Here is a 6,782-nt window from a genome sequence, read left to right as displayed (position 1 = left end):
GGACTAGATATGGAAACCAGGGCCTTGTACATGCTAGGTAATGCTCTACCCCTTAGCTATACCCACAGCCCCTGTTTCCACTTCTAAGACATACCTAGGGAATTCATAAAGACCAAAAACTAGACCATAGATTACCAGGGGCTAGAGAGAGGGAATATGGGGAGTTATTGCTTTGATGATGACAGAGTTTGTTCCTGGTGATGACAAAGTTTTGGAAATGGATAGTGATGATGGTTGTACAATCTCATAAATGTATTCAATGCCCTGAGTTGTACACTAAAAATTGCCAAAATGGGAAATTTTATGTTATGTGTATATATATTTAACCACAATTTAAAAAAAATAATAATGCACTAAAATGTACACTTCAAATGGTTGAATTATATGGCATGTGAGTTATATTTCAATAACAATTTATCCTAGATGGCTTTCCAAATCAGGAAACAGAGAACTTCCTCGTTCCTGCTTATTTATTCACTATAACTGTGATTATATGGATTACTAGGGTTTATTAACCGAACCCAATCTTTTGCTATTCCACACAGTGCTACAGTGAATTACCTTGGCCATTTGTCACCATATAGGAGTCTGAGGAGGTCTCCAGGAGCTAAGTAGACCTCTACTTGGACCATCCCGGTTCTTGGCCATGTTGCAAAAAGATTTAAAGACATGTCAGCTATGAGTAGCAGAGAAAGTGATAGATTGATCGATTGATTGATTGATTTAGCAGTACTGGGGATTGATCTCGCTAAATTGCTGAGGCTGGCCTCAAATTTGCCTCAGCCCCTACCGGACCCCAGTCACTGGGATTATAGGCATGCACCTTTGCTACAGGCTTACAAGAGATTTATTATAAAAGGAAAGTACACACTTGAGAATGGGAGTGTGGGTGATCTCAGAGAGAGAGAGAGAGAGAGAGAGAGAGAGAGAGAGAGAGTGTCACTTCATCTCCGTCTGGGGTTTTAACATTTTAGAGGAGCAGGAGCTAGAGGGTTGAACTAGAGGTGGAGTCAGGGCAGGGTTATGCAATTTTGTGCAACCGTGCCTTGTGTCACACATTGCCATCCCATCTTCTAATCATGCTATTTCCCACAAATTAGCATCTTAAATTGCCTCCCAAGGGTGTGCATCTTTCTATTATAAAGAGTTAGGGTCATTCCTGTGTCACCAAAGTCTCTAAAGTGCATGTTTCCTAAAGGAGTGGTTCCTCCAGATGCCTTGTGGTTATCTTGTAGTCAAGCTCTGGGCAAAGACAAAGACACAAACACATGGTATGGGTTGTTCGCAAGAAGTTTGTTCTGCTTCCCAGTGGTTTATGAGCATTTTTTTTTTTTGAGACTCAGTGTTCTCTATGTATCCCTAAATCCCTAACTCACATTCATGTGAAGGTATCACATGGGGATATCAAGTCTGCTGATACATCTTTGGATTTTTGGTAATCTGGCAAATGAGAATTACTATGTTCAATTACTATGACTAATCTTGAGGATTTTTCACATATGTAAGGGCCATTTTTTTGTCTGTGAATTGCCTATATACCTTTTATTATTCTTCTGTTGGTGTGGTTGATAATTTTATCTCTCTTATTTGGGAGCTTTTATATACAAGGGGAGCAATCTTTTGAGTCATTCATAAAAGGCCATCTCCTCAACAAAGTGACAAAGGAATTTGCCCGTGTTTTCTTTTTTTGTTGTTGTTGTTGTTGTTACAGGGGATTGAACTCAGGGGCATTCAACCACTTAGCCACATTCCCAGCCCTATTTTGTATTTTATTTAGAGACAGGGTCACACTCAGTTGCTTAGTTTTTTCCTAAATTGCTGAGGCTGGCTTTGAACTCACGATCCTCCTGCTTCAGCTTCCCAAACTGCTAGGATTACAGAAGTGCACCACCACACCTGATTGCCCATGTTTTCTTTAAGTGTTTTTATTGTTTGAATTTCTACATCTAGCTACTTGAGCCATTTGGAGTTCATCTGGTATATGTTTGTATGTACAGATCTAGATACATCTCTTTCCCAATGTCAAAATATCAATCTTAGTTTTCCAATTAATGGTTTTTAATAAAAATCCCTTTACCTGATTTAAGATTCCACCTTTATCATATATTCAATTCTGATATTTATTATTTTTATTTCTGTGCTATTTATTCTGTCCCTTTAGTCTGTCCATCTGGTAGTCTGACTGAAACAAATAGTTTGTGTCTCTGTGACCAAAAGACCAGAAAAGAAGAATTTTAGAAGGGGAAAATTTTATTCGGCTCTCACGGTTTCAGAGGTCTCAGTTTATACATGGCTGACTCCTTTGCTCTGGTCATGAGGTGAGGCAGAACTGCATGGTGGAAGGGTGTGCAACCAGGAAGAGAGAGAGAGAGAGAGAGAGAGAGAGAGAGAGAGAGAGAGAGAAAGGCTAGCTCTGCTCACCAGGGACAAAATATATACTGCAAAGACACATCTCCCAGTGACCTATTTCTTCCAGCCAGCCACACCCTACCCGCCACCCTACCCTACCTTCATCCACCCAGTTAATCCATTCAAATGCATTAATGCACCCGATGATTAGGCTAAGGTTTTGATAACCCATTCCTTTTACCTTTAAATTTTCTTGCATTGTATCACACCTGAGATTTTGGGGAACACCTCATATCTAAACCATAACACTGTTTTAATTAGTGACTTTTAAAAAACCATATTTTCCTCTCTCTTTGCTCTTCCTTTTCAGAGTTTTCCGGGATATTTTTGTTTGTTTTTCCATCCAATCCTATTCTATTATGACCTTATAAGCCATTTAGTTCACCCTGTTGTGGGGATAAATGCCAAGGGGCCAGACTGAGATCTGCTACATAATTCATTACAGTATCATGTCAAAATGCATTTTTAGCAGAAATTGAAAAAAAAACTTACAATAAAGCTGTTTACATCACTTGAGATATAATTTTGTTAGTCTTTTAAAACATAATGTTCCATAATTTCCTTAAGTATTCATCTATTAATAGTTGGACATTTTCTATTTTCCCTTATTGTTTATGGAAAACAAAGCAAAACAAAAACCAACTGTGCAATTCTTTAAGCATAAAAACTCATTACGGATCTTTGGCACTGATTATTTGGATTACTGAGTAAACATATAGGCTTTCTTTTTCTTTTGTGGCACTAGGGATTAAACCCAGGGGTGCTCAGGTGCTCTACCATTGAGCTGACCTCCAGCCGTGTGTGTGTGTGTGTGTGTGTGTGTGTGTGTGTGTGTGTGTGAGAGAGAGAGAGAGAGAGAGAGAGAGAGAGGGAGAGAGAGAGAGACACAGACAGACAGACAGACTAGGGATTGAACTCAGGAGCACTCAACCACTAAGCAACATCCCCAGCCCTATTTTGTATTTTATTTAGAGATGGCTTCTCACTGAGTTGCTTAGTGCCTGGCTTTTGTTGAGACTGGCTTTGAACCCATGATCCTCCTGTCTCAGCCTCCCAAATCACTGGGATTACAGACCCACACCACCACACCCGGATTTTATTTTATTTTGAGACAGAGTATTGCTAAATTGCCCAGGCTGGCCTCAAACTTGTGATCCTCCTGCCTTAGCCTCCCAAATAGCTGGGATTATAGGCATGTACCATGTCTCACTACAACATATTTAAGATGTAGATATGTGGGTTAGGGATGTAGCCATTTACATTTCAGCACACTAGCATATACAGTATCAATTTTGCTACCCTTTGTTCAACAGCAATTCATTATTTCAGTCATTTGAAAGGTCACTTAGGACATTTTAAATGCTGTAAATAAGGGGATGGGTGGTCCCCATGGTGTTGGAATTGGGGTAGAATGGAATCTTTTAAAAAATAAGTTTTGTAAAAGTTTTCTCCATCTTCAAATGCTGTTATGCTCTGGGTAGATGTATATTTACATAGTGGCCCAGGCAACTTCTGGGAGTTAATGTTTATAAGTCTCCTTCCCTCCACGCCTTCAAAAAATACTTCTGGAGATTTGAATTATGAACATTTATAGGGTTGGATTAGGATAGTACTAGTCAAGGCCCAGTGGTTTAAGTAACCAATAAGAATCTTGAAATGTTAAGAGAAATGAAACTAATGGGTAAACCTTGGCATGAACTAGGAAGAGGTAAAGTCCTTCAATTCCAGAGGCTGAGCAACCTTGGGGAGAGTGATCAGTGAAGCTCTTTGAATTTATTCCAGAACAGGATGACTACCTACAAATAGAATTCGTTTGATTTTCTTGGTTGTCTTAGGGGCTGAAATTCTTATTTCATTGTCTGTGAACCTCCTTCCCTGACATTACCCTCCACTTGGGTTTAGATTCCAAGCTGGATCCATCTGAATGGAACGTCTCATATTTGAACTTCTGGTAAGTTCTTAGAGATCTCTAGACACACAGAGAGTGGGAAGGGACTGAGGAACTATATCAGTCAGCTTGGACTGCCTTAACAAAATACCACAAGTAGGTGGCTTAAATTCACAGTTCTAGAAGTTGGAAGTCCAAGGTCAAGGTACCCTCAGTGTCACTCTCTTGGTGAGGCCTCTCTTCCTGGCCTGCAGTTAACCACCTTCTCTCTGTGCCTTCACATGACCTTTCTCTGTGAGCAGATGATGATAGGAGGAGCTCTGTCAGTCTCCCTCTTCTTTTAAGGATACCAGTACTATCAGATCAGGGTCCCACCTGATGACCTTGCTTAACCTTAATAACCTTCTTAAAGGCACCATCTCCAAAGAACAGTTCTAAGTTACTCCATGATGTATAGAATAGTCTTCAGACTTTGCCTTATCCTGATTTAACTCCATTTTATAAGACAGAAGTTTGCCATGAGTTACTCCATTTTGAGTATAAATACTGAGGCAGAATGACTCTACATCTTGTTTGTAAGTAAACAACCTTCATCTGCCTAACCTGACCATATGGCACAAACTGATAGATCAATTAATCGTGCTAATAAAAAGGACCCATGAGTTTATCGAATATACAAGGCTACCAAATGAAGCAACCCCTTCACCAGAGGCCCATAAAAGGAGGAGCATCCCTAAGACTGGACACAGAGGCACTCTGACTCCATCACCTGCTTGCTGGTCATGAGTCTTGCCCAGGAAAATCACCACAATGACAAACCTCTGAATCTGTCCTCGGGCTTCAGCATAGCACCATTTTTTCTTCTACTGACAACCACACAACAGCCCACTCCAAGCTGAGACTCTGAAACTATCATTCCTCAGGACCTTAGCCCTAGAATAAGTTCCTGCGCTTTGACAGCTCTGCACCCTGAATAAATTCTTTGGCTGCTTCCTAATCTCATCTGACCACCTATGGTGACTCTTCGCATTCATATCTGCCCTCTGCCTTTGCTCTCAGTTCAGCCTCCTGAACCCTATGGCTGCCTTAACTCTTTTTTAGTCTTTCTATAACCCTATATATGAAAGTGTGATGTGTGACTTGAGTGTCATAGATACAGGAGTTAAGATTGGAATAAAAGAATCTGTGATTGCCCAGCTTATGACTATCAGATGACTCATGAGTGTTTGGTGAACTGCCATCACTGAAAGTGGTGCAGCCTGTGGATTCATTGTTATTCAATGAATTTTGACATTATGGGAAGACACAAATGTGTTTGGTATATGTTAATGATGTAGCTTGTTCACAGCAGTCACACTGCAGGCTAGGGCTTTAACATATGAATTTTAGGGGGTCAGAATTTACTCTCTAATAGGAACCTTAAGAGGGTAGCTGGTACCTCTAGAGTTTTTGCTAATATTTGTAGCTTGGGCAGGGAGGTGGATAATATCCACAGAATTGACTGTGGATATTATACATAGAATTGGGAGTTGGAAGGGCTTTTAGAAATCTGATCCTTATTTTATAGTTAGGGGTCCAAAGAATTCACAAGGGTGGCCTAAATTAAATATAAGACTTGAATTCATTTTACTTCTAGTAAATTATTGATTACATATGTCAGGCCTTCTGCCATTTATATTTCTTTCTCAGCACTAATTTTAATTTGTATTTGTGTTTTACTTTATTACTGTAATGTCTAGGAAGACCCAAATTTGCCCATATTGTTTATTAATCTATCAGTAACAGTGCCTAGCATGTTGTTAGACCCATTGATAGTACTCAATAAATATTTGATGAATTAATTAATGGTAGAATAATAAAAGCTAACCTTTAATAAATATTAATTATTGGCCATGATCAAAACTTTCTTTTTGATAACAGGGATGAAACTCAAAGGAGCTTAACCACTGAGCAACATTCCCAGCCCATTTTTTATTTTTTAAGAGAGGGTCTTGCTAAGTTGCTTAGGATCTCACTAAGTTGCTTGTGATCTTGAACTTGTGATCCTCCTGTCTCAGCTTCTCATGCACCATGCCTGGCTCAAACTCTTTACATACTTGATTGTATTGTCTTATTTTCAATTTGTCTTTCCAAATTTTGAGAGAAGGAATCTGGAGCTAAGGAAGGATAACACTTTCTTCAAAGACAAAGCTAGGAAGGTCAGAGCTCAATTTGAATTCAAGACTAGAGGACTCCAAAGTTTATCCAAATGGTAATCAAAACACTGAGTCTGCCTGCTTAAAACTTAACAAGGATCATAAGGAAAGGAGGGTGATCTTTGGGGGAAATAGAGAAAAACTATGTAGAAGTTATCTTTTAAAAACATTTTTTTTGGTATTGAACCCAGGGGTGCTTAACCACTGAACCATATCCCCAGCCCTTTTTACATATTTTATTTAGAGACAGGGTCTTGCTTAGTTGTTTAGGGCCTCCCTAAATTGCTGAG

Source organism: Callospermophilus lateralis, chromosome X, assembly GCF_048772815.1.
Source record: "Callospermophilus lateralis isolate mCalLat2 chromosome X, mCalLat2.hap1, whole genome shotgun sequence".
NCBI lineage: Eukaryota > Metazoa > Chordata > Mammalia > Rodentia > Sciuridae > Callospermophilus > Callospermophilus lateralis.
The sequence above is the reverse complement of the archived record's forward strand: the minus strand, read 5'-3'. Positions refer to the sequence as shown.